Below are 15477 nucleotides of genomic sequence, written 5' to 3' on the forward strand. Positions count from 1 at the left end.
TTAGTTGTTATTTTCTTGTGTTTGTTTATCATGATTTCATATGAACCCATGATGGCGATAAGTTCTATTATGGGCTAATCGTGATCATGGGGTTGCAACGGATTTATTATGGAATTCTTTAGTTAATTGTTTAATACTTTAGTATGTGATGATTGCATGATATCTAGTATTGGTTGTACGTATTCGTCTTATGTGCGTCGCGAACATATAAGATAGGGTGTTAATCTCTTGTGAAGCGACGGTGGATCTTGAGATTTAGAACTTGCCATGCTAGCATAGGTTCATGTACGTTGTGCATGATTAGTGGGTAATCAAAAAGGAATAACTTGTGCTTAAATCGTTGTGTTGTCCATTTCTGTAGACATATAGGAACTCAACATAATTGATGACTATTCAACTTCTATCTTAATTGTGGATGTTTGGTAGAATGGTATTAGTACAATGAAAGTTGGCTTTTATCAGTTTCGTGTTATTCGATTAATATCATCACTGTCACATGCTAAAGGTAATAACAATGGCTATAGAAGAAAGTAATAATGAAGTTGTGATCTCATGAGTATTTTATTATTGATAAATTGAAGTGTTAGTTAAGTGGTTAATTAAGTAGTTAATTATAGTTAATATTTAATCAATAATTTTAAGTGTTATCTTAACATTGAGAAGTAATCATACATTGGTGAGTGAGTTTAATTAGACAATAACTTAGTCTGAGTCTCTGAGGGAACGAACTAGAAAGTATTCTATATTACTTGCGAATGCGTATACTTGCGTGAATATTAGTGCGTGATTTCGCCCTAACAAGTTTTTGGCGCCGCTGCCGGGGACTCGGCGTATTTGTTTAGTTTATATACTTACCATCATTGGTCATTAGGACTCAGTGATTAGGACGTAGTAGTTAATTACTCTTTTCGGTTGTGTTTCAGGTACTTTAGCAAACGTTTATGCAAACTCGTTCTCGTGCTCGCAAGAGGACCTTAGATACAGCTGAGGAGAAAGACGAAGTTCTTGATACACCGGAGAAGTTAGATTTTGAGGATTCGGATTCAGGAACTGAGCAGAAAGAACCAGTAAACATGGGAGATCGTATTGTTCAAGCTGATCCAGCTCTTATGGATTTTTCTCGGCCTAAAATTGATGACATTCAGTCAAGCATCCTTCATCCAGCTATTCAAGCTAACACCTTTGAGATCAAGCCGGGCACTATTCAGATGGTGCAGAATTCTGTTTCTTTTGGAGGAGCGGCAACTGAAGACCCCAACATGCACATAAGGAATTTTGTCGAGATCTGCAGCACTTTTAAGTATAATGGCGTGACTGATGAGGCTATCAAGTTGAGGCTTTTCCCATTCTCACTGAGGGATAAGGCTAAAGACTGGTTACATTCTGAACCAGCTGGGTCCATCACTACGTGGCAAGATCTTGCGCAAAAGTTTCTGGTGAAGTTTTATCCAATGGCAAAGACTGCTGCTATGAGGAGTGCTCTTACTCAGTTTGCGCAGCAACCTACAGAATCTATGTGCGAGGCTTGGGAACGCTACAAGGAAATGTTGAGAAAATGTCCACATCATGGAATGCCGGATTGGATGGTAATCACTGGTGTTTATAATGGTTTGGGGGCCCAATCTCGGCCCATGCTCGATGCAGCAGCTGGAGGCGCCTTATGGGCTAAAAGCTATACTGAGGCGTATAATCTTATCGAGACGATGGCTGCAAATGAGCATCAAAACCCAACTCAGAGGATGACGTCAGGCAAGGTAGCAGGTATTCTGGAAGTTGATGCAGCCACCGCTATTGCAGCCCAGCTCCAAGCGCTATCAATGAAGGTTGATTCTTTGGCTACGTATGGAGTTAATCAAATAGCTATGGTTTGTGAGCTTTGTGCAGGTTCTCATGCTACGGATCAGTGTTCTCTTGTCAACGAATCTGTTCAGTATGTGAATAATTATCAGCGACAACAGCAGCCTGTGCCAGCAACCTATCATCCTAACAACAAAAATCATCCAAATTTCAGCTGGGGGAATAATCAGAATGCTATTCAGCCACCATATCAGCAAGGAGTGAGTAAACAGTTTAACCCACCTGGATTCCAGCAACCACAGCAGTATGCTACAAGGCAATCATATCCTCAACAGGGAAGTGCAGCTGCACCTACTAGTGCTGATTTTGAGGAACTTAAGCTGTTGTGCAAGAGTCAGGCGGTTTCTATCAAGACCTTGGAAAATCAAATCGGTCAATTAGCCAATGCAGTGCTCAATCGTCAACCTGGCACTCTTCCCAGTGACACGGAAGTACCAGGCAGGAAGGAAGCTAAAGAGCAAGTCAAGGCTATTACCTTAAGGTCTGGAAAAGTAGCTGATGCTGAAAAGGCAAAAGAAGTCGAAGTTGAAGTTAGAGATGAAAAATCTAAGCAAAAGGAGAAAGTGGCGGAACCAAGGAAGACTACTGTTGAACACACTCTGCCTGAGGCTAATACAGGGGAGAAACAGCTCTATCCTCCACCACCTTTTCCTAAGAGATTGCAGCAACAAAAGCTGGATAGACAGTTCGGGAAGTTTCTGGAGGTGTTCAAGAAACTTCACATCAATATACCTTTCGCTGAGGCTCTGGAACAAATGCCTAGTTATGCGAAGTTTATGAAGACTATTCTTTCAAGGAAGGTGAAACTGGATGACCTTGAAACCGTTGCTCTCACGGAAGAATGCAGCGCTGTTCTGCAGCAAAAGTTACCACCAAAACTGAAAGATCCAGGAAGCTTCACCATTCCTTGCACCATTGGCAATCTAACTTTTGACAAGTGCCTTTGTGATTTGGGAGCAAGCATTAATCTGATGCCCTTGTCGATCTTTAAAAAGCTGGATCTGCCTAATCCAAAACCCACATACATGTCGCTACAATTGGCGGACCGTTCCATTACTTACCCAAGGGGCATAGTTGAAGATGTGCTCGTCAAGGTGGATAAGCTCTTCTTTCCTGCAGATTTTGTTATTCTGGATTTTGAGGAAGATAAGAAGATTCCCATAATCTTGGGGAGGCCTTTCTTGGCTACTGGTCGTACCTTGATAGATGTGCAAAAAGGGGAACTTACTATGCGGGTCCAAGATCAGGATGTGACCTTCAACGTATTCAAGGCAATGAAATTCCCTACAGAAGATGAGGAGTGTTTAAAAGTGGATGTGATTGATTCCGTAGTTACTTCGGAACTCGATCACATGCTAATGTCTGATGCATTGGAAAAGGCCTTAGTGGGGGATTTTGACAGCGATGATGAAGATAACAACGAGCAATTACAATATCTGAACGCTTCTCCATGGAAGCGAAAGCTCGACATACCATTTGAATCTCTTGGTACTTCTGACCTTAAGAATGCTGAAGGGAAGCTCAAACCATCAATAGAGGAAGCACCTACCTTGGAGCTCAAACCATTACCTGAACACTTGAGGTATGCTTTTTTAGGTGATTCATCTACGTTACCTGTTATTATTTCAGCTGACCTTTCAGGTAGTGAGGAAGACAAGCTCTTAAGGATTTTGAGAGAATTCAAATCGGCTATAGGATGGACCATAGAAGACATCAAGGGGATAAGTCCTTCATATTGTATGCATAAAATTCTGTTAGAGGAAGGTAGTAAGCCAACTGTGGAACAGCAGCGAAGACTGAACCCGATCATGAAGGAAGTGGTGAAGAAAGAAATTTTGAAATGGCTAGATGCAGGCATCATTTATCCTATTTCTGACAGCTCGTGGGTGAGCCCCGTGCAATGTGTACCTAAGAAAGGAGGTATCACTGTGGTCGCAAATGAAAAGAATGAGCTCATCCCTACTCGAACAGTTACAGGATGGAGAGTATGCATGGATTATAGAAAATTGAAGAAAGCCACAAGAAAGGATCACTTCCCTCTCCCATTCATTGATCAAATGCTTGACAGATTGGCGGGACATGAGTATTTTTGTCTTCTGGATGGTTATTCCGGGTATAATCAGATTTGTATTGCACCAGAGGATCAGGAAAAGACTACCTTCACTTGTCCATTTGGCACATTTACTTTTCGTAGAGTTTCGTTTGGGTTATGTGGCGCCCCGGCCACCTTTCAGAGATGTATGATGGCTATATTCTCTAACATGATTGGAAATAACGTCGTAGTGTTCATGGATGACTTCTCCGTCTTTGGACACTCATATGATGAATGCTTGAATAATCTGCGCGCCGTACTCAAAAGATGCGTGGAAACTAATTTGGTGCTTAATTGGGAGAAATGTCATTTTATGGTGCGTGAAGGCATTATCCTTGGGCATAAGGTCTCTAGCAAAGGTCTGGAGGTGGACAAGGCCAAGGTGGGAGTCATTGAAAATCTTCCACCACCTAATTCGGTGAAAGGAATCCGTAGTTTTCTCGGTCATGCAGGTTTTTATCGGCGATTCATCAAGGACTTTTCAAATATATCTAAGCCGTTGTGCAATTTACTTGAGAAAGATGTGCCTTTTAAATTTGATGATGAATGTTTAGCAGCATTCGAAACTCTCAAGGAGAGTTTGATCACGACACCAGTTATTATAGCACCAGATTGGACAGAACCGTTTGAGATGATGTGTGATGCGAGTGATTATGCGGTAGGTGCAGTTCTGGGACAGCGCAAGAAAAATCTCTTCCATGTGGTCTACTATGCGAGTAAAACTTTAAATGGGGCCCAATTGAACTACACCACTACTGAGAAGGAGCTTTTGACTATAGTCTTTGGCTTTGAGAAATTTCGATCTTATCTGCTTGGTACGAAAGTGACAGTATTCACTGATCATGTAGCTATTCGCTATCTGGTTTCTAAGAAGGATTCGAAGCCGAGACTCATTCGTTGGGTGCTTTTACTTCAGGAATTTGAGTTAGAGATCAAAGATAGAAAAGGTACCGAGAATCAAGTAGCTGACCATCTCTCTAGGTTGGAGAATCCCGATTCTACTTCACAAGATAGAACGTTAATCAATGAATCTTTTCCGGATGAGCAGTTGTTTGCAATTCAGGAGGAAGAACCATGGTTTGCAGATATTGTAAACTATCTTGTCAGCAATATAATGCCTCCTAATTTGACATCCGCGTAAAAGAAGAAGTTTCTGCATGAGGTGAAGTGGTATATGTGGGATGAACCATATTTGTTTAGACAGGGAGCTGACCAGATCATCAGGAGATGTATCCCGTTCTGTGAGACGGAGGGGATATTACGAGACTGCCATTCCACGGTTTATGGTGGACACTATGGAGATGAGAAGACGGCAGCTCGTATTCTGCAAGCAGGTTTTTTCTGGCCTACCTTGTTCAAGGATGCTCATCAGTTTGTTTTAAGGTGTGATCGTTGCCAAAGAGTGGGAAATTTGTCAAGGAAGGATGAGATGCCATTAAATGTGATGCTTGAAGTCGAGGTCTTTGATGTATGGGGAATCGATTTCATGGGGCCTTTTATCTCGTCTTGCAATAATCAGTACATCTTGCTGGCAGTCGATTATGTCTCAAAATGGGTCGAAGTTAAAGCTTTACCGACAAATGATGCAAAGGCAGTGCTAAATTTTCTTCATAAGCAAATTTTCACAAGGTTTGGAACATCTCGGGTAATCATAAGTGATGAAGGATCGCATTTTTGCAACCGTAAGTTCACTTCTATGATGCAGCGTTATAATATGAATCATCGAGTAGCTACTGCCTATCATCCGCAAACAAATGGTCAAGCGGAAGTGTCTAACAGAGAGATAAAGCGCATTCTAGAGAAGGTTGTTTGTCCGTCAAGGAAGGATTGGTCTTTAAAGCTCGATGAAGCTGTTTGGGCTTACAGAATAGCATACAAAACTCCACTTGGGATGTCACCGTTTCAGTTGGTGTACGGTAAGGGATGTCATCTACCGGCGGAGCTTGAGCATAAGGCCTACTGGGCATTGAAGAAATTGAACCTGGATTTATATGCAGCTGGTAAGAAAAGAATGCTTCAGCTTAATGAACTTGATGAATTTCGACTTCAAGCGTACGAGAATAACAAAATGTATAAGAAAAAGGTGAAGAGGTGACACGATAGGAAGCTATATCCTAAGTTATTTGTGCCAGGGCAACAAGTTCTGTTATTCAACTCTCGGCTCCGACTTTTTCCTGGGAAGTTGAAATCAAGGTGGTCTGGACCTTTTATTGTCAAAACTGTGTTTCCACATGGAGCGGTGGAAATTTTTGAGAATGATTCGGACCAAGCATTCAAGGTTAACGGTCAGCGGTTGAAGCACTACTATGGGGACATGGCAAACCGAGAGGTGGTTAGTGCCATGTTGTTGACTACGTGAGAAAGGTACGGAACGTCAAGCTAATGACGAAAAAGAAGCGCTGCGTGGGAGGCAACCCATGAATTGTTGTTACAGGAACCCTTATAAGTTAATAACCTATCCAAAAACACAAAAAAATCAGAAAACAGGGGCTGAAATTTTTTTTTTCCAGAGACCCTCTGCGCGCCCGCGCAGTGCTGAGCGGTCGCGCAGGGGTCGAGTTCCAGAAAATTTTTTTACAGTTCAGAAAAAAAAAAAATACAAAAAAAACCCATCACAGCCCATAAACCCACGAATTCTTTTCCCATTACCCCATGATTTTATCCCTCAACCCCACTCCTAATCTAATTTAACCTACTCCACACCCTATATATACATACACCTATCCTACATATCTCCCACAAACTTCCTACACTTAAACCCTCTCATAAACATAAAAAATCAGTTCTTACACACTTTTATTCACAAATCAATGGCACCCAAGAGAGCATGCACTATTGACAGCAGCAGCACAGTTCCTACTGCTGATTCATCAAGGGGTACTGCTGCAAGGCCTCGGTTAACTGACAGAGCTGCGGAGGAGGAGTACACTAGGCTGTTGGGGAAGCCGATTCTGACGGAGAGGGGGTTTTTACCATCAGGGAGGGATGGTGAGTTGTTGCCCATGATTGCAGAGAAGGGGTGGATAGCTTTTTGTGAGTCACCCGAAGCAGTACCGATGAGTGTTGTTCGCGAGTTCTACGCGAACGCGAAGGCTGAAAAGAATGGGTTTTCTGTAGTTCGTGGGCTGACGGTTGATTATCATCCTGCGGCGATTCGCCGTGTGATTGGACAGCGAGAGAGGAAACCCGAGGAGGAGAACTGGAATGAAAAGACTGCTGAGGATTTTGACTTGGATTTGATTTGTGCGACTCTCTGTCGACCGGGCACAGTTTGGAACCGCAGTCCATCCAATAATGAGTATCGTCACTTTCCGGCGATCGCCATGAACAGGTATGCCCGTGCATGGAATGCATTTATATGTGCTAATATTTTGCCTTCTTCACATGCACACGAGGTCACGGTTGAGAGAGCATAGTTGTTGTGGGGAATTCTGAATGAGGAAACTATGTGGACCTTGGTGAGTTTATCTACCAAGGAATTCTAAAAATTTTGAGGGGAGCAAAGCATATGAACATCCCTTATGCATCCATGGTTACGAAGCTATGCCGAGCAGTAGGAGTGAACTGGCCGGCTCATGAGCAGTTGCAGTTGCCAGCAGCTCCGATAGATTCTGGCACTCTGAATGGGATGCAGGAGTGGACCGGTGGTGAGCCTGAGGAGCATGGGCTGGGTTATCGTCTTCCAGGAGGGCGTCCAGCACGAGGTGCTACTATGGCTAGGCCAGGGCGTGGTGAGGCTGGTTCTTCGAGAGCTCAGGAGGGTGCTGGGATGGGTGATGCCCAGTATAGGAGGCTTTCACGGCGGATGGATGCCATGTATGAGACGCAGAGCAGGTTTGCTCAGGAGCTCACCCTTGCATTAGGGACTGCTTTTCGAGGCCTTGAAGCTGATATCCAGTGGCCAGTTTTTGGTGAGGACTCTGCATACCCGCCGCCTGATACTCCTCCCACTGAGGGTGATGATGATGATGACTCCGAGTAGGTATACCCTGTGTTCCTTTCTACTACCTTCACTGGGGACAGTGAAGATTTTAAGTTTGGGGGTGGTAGTTAAGGAATATTTTGTGTGTGTCATATAGCTGCATATTCATGATAGTTAGTTCATATAGTTGCATAATTTTTGCCATATAGTTTTTTTTATATAGCTTTATTTGTTTGTCATATCATATAGCTCATGCATATACCATGATCCCTTTTGCAATGATTTATCGACTGAATTGTGATATTGATGCGAGTGTAGTGATAGCATTAAAGTGTTATTAAGTTGTGTAGGTTGATATGCATGCTAGAAGCACTTGTATTTTCACTAAGTCTTAGAGAATGCTTAAGGGCTAGATTATTGTTATGATCTGATTATTTTCGAGGATAATCTATTTATTATGCTTAGAATTTGATAATAGGTTCTTAGTGGTAAAGGCATGAAAAAGAAAAAAAAATGGAGTAAAAATGGAATTTGTTGCTAGTTGTGGCTAGGCGTCAAATGGCTAGTAGCCAGCTCGCATGTTATGCGAGTAGTCTAGGGTTGAGTAAGATGGAGCGAAACGCACTTGCTCAGAGAGAAAAAAAAAAAATTTGTATAATTGATCAAGAGTGGGCTCTTTGGTATTCGAGTTATTAAGTTCTTAGGGGACTTTGTGCGTAGTGACCTAAGGCTTTTAGAGTCTGGGATCCGCTAACCTAATGCTCGTTACATGGATACCATTGTATAAGTCTTTTGTGGACCTCACTCATTGCACGGTCAAATAAGCATTTGAGTTGTAAATAAAAAGCACGATTCCGTAGTAAGCTCTAGAGTTCTTGTAGTGTTGTATATCACTTTGTGCCTAGAATTTTTATTCTTTGTATAATCGTAGGATTGTCTTGAGGATAGTCTAGTCATAGTAATTGGTCTAGTTCCAAAGCATATCTGTTAAGCATTTGCACACACCACGTTTCTGGCGGTATGTCCATTTGCATGAGTTTATTGATCTTTAGTGTCTAACTGCATTCGTTGAGACGTGGCAATTTGGTTGGTTAATTGTAGTAAGGGGGATCGTTGCATTTTCATATAGATTGCATTCATGCATATTTTTATTTGTTTTTGAGTCTGTGACGCTTGAGGACAAACATCGATTTAAGTTTGGGGGTGTGATAAGTGGCATTTTATACCACTTAGAACGTCTTAAAATGACTTAAATTGGTGTCTTGAAATCAAGTATTTTGTGTATTTGATGCGTTTTTCTAGTGTTTATGCATTTCAGGGTATTAGTTGCATTTCGGAGAAGGAATCATCAAGAATAAGCCTTGGCATGTGTTCACCATTGCGAGAGGAAAAGAACGGGTAGATTACGGCGAAGAAACGGAGCAAACCTGGAAATTTTCCAGTAGGGTCCTGCGCGCCCGCGCAGCAATGCTGAGCGGCCGCGCAGCAGCCTTGCGCGCCCACGCAGAAATGCTGAGCGGCCGCGCAGGGTCGGGGAAAAAGCTGAATTATTTTAGACTTCTACTTCTGTTTGGCTTCCAACTTCTATGTAATCTAAGTTTTATGGGACTATTATATAAGTAGATTTGAGACGTTTTCATAGGGAAGATGAAAAGAGATTATGTTTTAGATTGTGTTTTGCGCAAGAAGCGAAGGAGATAAGGAAGAAGACCGATTTAGCACACAGCAACGAAGAGGAAGCATATATTCTTGTGATTCTTGTTTCGTTGTAACGTTGGATGCTAGTTTTCTTGCTTTGACTTATTTACTCTTGTGACATACTCTGTTTTAATATAATTAGTTTAGTTGTTATTTTCTTGTGTTTGTTTATCATGATTTCATATGAACCCATGATGGCGATAAGTTCTATTATGGGCTAATCGTGATCATGGGGTTGCAACGGATTTATTATGGAATTCTTTAGTTAATTGTTTAATACTTTAGTATGTGATGATTACATGATATCTAGTATTGGTTGTACGTATTCGTCTTATGTGCGTCGCGAACATATAAGATAGGGTGTTAATCTCTTGTGAAGCGACGGTGGATCTTGAGATTTAGAACTTGCCATGCTAGCATAGGTTCATGTACGTTGTGCATGATTAGTGGGTAACTCTAACAGTTTTATTTGCCCTATGTAATCAAAAAGGAATAACTTGTGCTTAAATCGTTGTGTTGTCAATTTCTGTAGACATATAGGAACTCAACATAATTGATGACTATTCAACTTCTATCTTAATTGTGGATGTTTGGTAGAATGGTATTAGTACAATGAAAGTTGGCTTTTATCAGTTTCGTGTTATTCGATTAATATCATCACTGTCACATGCTAAAGGTAATAACAATGGCTATAGAAGAAAGTAATAATGAAGTTGTGATCTCATGAGTGTTTTATTATTGATAAATTGAAGTGTTAGTTAAGTGGTTAATTAAGTAGTTAATTATAGTTAATATTTAATCAACAATTTAAGTGTTATCTTAATATTGAGAAGTAATCATACATTGGTGAGTGAGTTTAATTAGACAATAACTTAGTCTGAGTCTCTGAGGGAACGAACTAGAAAGTATTCTATATTACTTGCGAACGCGTATACTTGCGTGAATATTAGTGCGTGATTTCGCCCTAATAGTATCAGAGCCTATCTGTTAACATACATACAGTTAAAGATCCAAACACAATCATGTCGGACACAGAAACTCCAACTAAGCCTACCAAAACTGAGGAACCACCAAAGACACAAATTCAGAGTCGGTATGAGACCATCAGAGTTCCCATACTGAGACCATCAGAGTTCCCATACTGAGACCATCTGAATATCCCATATGGAAGGTAAGGATGGCCATGTTCCTGGAAGCAACAGATCCAGAATACCTTGATAGAATCAAGGAAGGCCCTCACAAACCAACCAAACTCGCAGTTGCAGTTGCAGGTGAAGCAGCAAAGACCGTACCAAAGGAGAAGAGTGATTATACTGCTGAAGACATAACATCAATTGCTAAGGATGCTAAGGTACGACACTTACTGCATAGTGCCATTGATAATGTAATGTCAAACAGGGTAATCAACTGCAAGACTGCCAAGGAGATATGGGATGCTCTGGAAACAAGGTGTCAGGGAACTGACACAATTAAGAAGAACAGGAAGACAATACTCACTCAAGAGTATGAACACTTTGACTCAAAGACTAATGAGTCATTGAATGATTTATATGATAGATTTGTGTTAGGGCGAAAACATGCACTAATATTCACGCAAGTATACGCGTTCGCAAGTAATATAGAATACTTTCTAGTTCGTTCCCTCAGAGACTCAGACTAAGTTATTGTCTAATTAAACTCACTCACCAATGTATGATTACTTCTCAATGTTAAGATAACACTTAAAATTGTTGATTAAATATTAACTATAATTAACTACTTAATTAACCACTTAACTAACACTTCAATTTATCAATAATAAAACACTCATGAGATCACAACTTCATTATTACTTCCTTCTATAGCCATTGTTATTACCTTTAGCATGTGACAGTGATGATATTAATCGAATAACACGAAACTGATAAAAGCCAACTTTCATTGTACTAATACCATTCTACCAAGCATCCACAATTAAGATAGAAGTTGAATAGTCATCAATTATGTTGAGTTCCTATATGTCTACAGAAATTGACAACACAACGATTTAAGCACAAATTATTCCTTTTGATTACATAGGGCAAATAAAACTGTTAGAGTTACCCACTAATCATGCACAACGTACATGAACCTATGCTAGCATGGCAAGTTCTAAATCTCAAGATCCACCGTCGCTTCACAAGAGATTAACACCCTATCTTATATGTTCGCGACGCACATAAGACGAATACGCACAACCAATACTAGATATCATGCAATCATCACACACTAAAGTATTAAACAATTAACTAAAGAATTTCATAATAAATCCGTTGCAACCCCATGATCACGATTAGCCCATAATAGATCTTATCGCCATCATGGGTTCATATGAAATCATGATAAACAACACAAGAAAATAATAACTAAACTAATTATATTAAAACAGAGTACGTCACAAGAGTAAATAAGTCAAAGCAAGAAAACTAGCATCCAACGTTACAACGAAACAAGAATCACAAGAAAATATGCTTCCTCTTCGTTGCGGTGTGCTAAATCGGTCTTCTTCCTTATCTCCTTCGCTTCTTGCACAAAACACAATCTAAAACATAATCTCCTTCATATTCTCTATGAAAACGTCTCAAATCTACTTATATAATAGTCCCATAAAACTCAGATTACATAGAAGTTGGAAGCCAAACAGAAGTAGAAGTCTAAAATAATTCAGCTTTTTCCCCGACCCTGCGCGACCGCTCAGCATTTCTGCGCGGGCGCGCAAGGCTGCTGCGCGGCCGCTCAGCATTGCTGCACGGACGCGCAGGACCCTACTGGAAAAAATCCAGGTTTTCTCCGTTTCTTCGCCGTAATCTGCCCGTTCTTTTCCTCTCGCAATGGTGAACACATGCCAAGGCTTATTCTTGATGATTCCTCCTCCGAATTGCAACTAATACCCTGAAATGCATAAACACTAGAAAAACACATCAAATACACAAAATACTTGATTTCAAGACACCAATTTAAGCCATTTTAAGACGTTCTAAGTGGTATAAAATGCCACTTATCACACCCCCAAACTTAAATCGATGCTTGTCCTCAAGCGTCACAGACTCAAAACAAATAAAAATATGCATGAATGCAATCTATATGAAAATGCAACGATCCCCCTTACTACAATTAACCAACCAAATTGTCACGTCTCAAAGAATGCAGTTAGACACTAAAGATCAATAAACTCATGCAAACGGACATACAGCCAGAAACGTGGTGTGTGCAAATGCTTAACAGATATGCTTCAGAACTAGACCAATTACTATGACTAGACTATCCTCAAGGCAATCCTACGATTATACAAAGAATAAAAATTCTAGGCACAAAGTGATATACAACACTACAAGAACTCTGGAGCTTACTACGGAATTGTGCTTTTTATTTACAACTCAAATGCTTATTTGACCGTGCAATGAGTGAGGTCCACAAAAGACTTATACAATGGTATCCATGTAACGAGCGTTAGGTTAGCGGATCCCAGACTCTAAAAGCCTTAGGTCACTAGGCACAAAGTCCCCTAAGAACTTAATAACTCGAATACCAAAGAGCCCACTCTTGATCAATTATGCAATTTTTTTTTTCTTTTCTGAGCAAGTGCGTTTCACTCCATCTTGCTCAACCCTAGACTACTCGCATAACATGCGAGCCGGCTACTATCCATTTGACGCCTAGCCACAACTAGCAACAAATTCCATTTTTTACTCCATTTTTTTTTCTTTTTCATGCCTTTACCACTAAGAACCTATTATCAAATTCTAAGCATAATAAATAGATTATCCTCGAAAATAATCAGATCATAACAACAATCTAGCCCTTAAGCATTCTCTAAGACTTAGTGAAAATACAAGTGCTTCTAGCATGCATATCAACCTACACAACTTAATAACACTTTAATGCTATCACTACACTCGCATCAATATCATAATTCAGTCGATAAATCATTGCAAAAGGGATCATGGTATATGCATGAGCTATATGATATGACAAACAAATAAAGCTATATAAAAAAAACTATATGGCAAAAATTATGCAACTATATGAACTAACTATCATGAATATGCAGCTATATGACACACACAAAATATTCCTTAACTACCACCCCCAAACTTAAAATCTTCACTGTCCCCAGTGAAGGTAGTAGAAAGGAACACAGGGTATACCTACTCGGAGTCATCATCATCATCACCCTCAGTGGGTGGAGTATCAGGCGGCGGGTATGCAGAGTCCTCACCAAAAACTGGCCACTGGATATCAGCTCCAAGGCCTCGAAAAGCAGTCCCTAACGCAAGAGTGAGCTCCTGAGCAAACCTGCTCTGCGTCTCATACATGGCATCCATCCGCCGTGAAAGCTTCCTATACTGGGCATCACCCATCCCAGTACCCTCCTGAGCTCTCGAAGAACCAGCCTCACCACGCCCTGGCCTAGCCATAGTAGCACCTCGTGCTGGACGCCCTCCTGGAAGACGATAACCCAGCCCATGCTCCTCAGGCTCACCACCGGTCCACTCCTGCATCCCATTCAGAGTGCCAGAATCTATCGGAGCTGCTGGCAACTGCAACTGCTCATGAGCCGGCCAGTTCACTCCTACTGCTCGGCATAGCTTCGTAACCGTGGATGCATAAGGGATGTTCATATGCTTTGCTCCCCTCAAAAACTTCAGAATTCCTTGGTAGATAAACTCACCAAGGTCCACATAGTATTCCTCATTCAGAATTCCCCACAACAACTGTGCTCTCTCAACTGTGACCTCGTGTGCATGTGAAGAAGGCAAAATATTAGCACATATAAATGCATTCTTTTCAGCCTTCGCGTTCGCGTAGAACTCGCGAACAACGCTCATCGGTACTGCTTCGGGTGACTCACAAAAAGCTATCCACCCCTTCTCTGCAATCATGGGCAACAACTCACCATCCCTCCCTGATGGTAAAAACCCCCTCTCCTTCAGAATCGGCTTCCCCAACAGCCTAGTGTACTCCTCCTCCGCAGCTCTGTCAGTTAACCGAGGCCTTGCAGCAGTACCCCTTGATGAATCAGCAGTAGGAACTGTGCTGCTGCTGTCAATAGTGCGTGCTCTCTTGGGTGCCATTGATTTATGAATAAAAGTGTGTAAGAACTGATTTTTGATGTTTATAAGAGGGTTTAAGTGTAGGAAGTTTGTGGGAAATATGTAGGATAGGTGTATGTATATATAGGGTATGGAGTAGGTTAAATTAGATTAGGAGTGGGGTTGAGGGATAAAATCATGGGGTAATGGGAAAAGAATTCGTGGGTTTATGGGCTGTGATGGGTTTTTGTGTTTTTGTTTTTTTTTTTTTTTCTGAACTGTAAAAAATTTTCTGGAACTCGACCCCTGCGCGGCCGCTCAGCATTTCTGCGCGGGCGCGCAGCAAGCTGCGCGGCCGCTCAGCATAGCTGCGCGGGCGCGCAGAGGGTCTCTGGAATTTTTTTTTTCAGCCCCTGTTTTCTGATTTTTTTGTGTTTTTGGATAGGTTATTAACTTCTAAGGGTTCCTGTAACAACAATTCATGGGTTGCCTCCCACACAACGCTTCTTTTTCGTCATTAGCTTGACGTTCCGTACCTTTCTCAAGTAGTCAACAAAATGGCACTAACCACCTCTCGGTTTGCCATGTCCCCATAGTAGTGCTTCAACCGCTGACCGTTAACCTTGAATGCTTGGTCCGAATCATTCTCAAAAATTTCCACCGCTCCATGTGGGAACACAGTTTTGACAATAAAAGGTCCAGACCACCTTGATTTCAACTTCCCAGGAAAAAGTCGGAGCCGAGAGTTGAATAACAGAACTTGTTGCCCTGACACAAATAACTTAGGATGTAGCTTCCTATCGTGCCACCTCTTCACCTTTTCCTTATACATTTTGTTATTCTCGTACGCTTGAAGT

The 15477-nt window shown here is 41.4% G+C and overlaps 1 non-coding gene across 1 annotated transcript; it reads right to left on the bottom strand.

The window, feature by feature from the left end:
* Window positions 1-1466: 1466 nt before the first annotated feature.
* LOC141722373 (small nucleolar RNA R71) lies at window positions 1467-1573 on the bottom strand. Its single transcript, XR_012575392.1, has one exon. It is a non-coding gene; the product is annotated as a small nucleolar RNA R71 (small nucleolar RNA).
* Window positions 1574-15477: the final 13904 nt, after the last annotated feature.

This window comes from Apium graveolens, chromosome 4, assembly GCF_009905375.1.
Source record: "Apium graveolens cultivar Ventura chromosome 4, ASM990537v1, whole genome shotgun sequence".
Taxonomy (NCBI): domain Eukaryota; kingdom Viridiplantae; phylum Streptophyta; class Magnoliopsida; order Apiales; family Apiaceae; genus Apium; species Apium graveolens.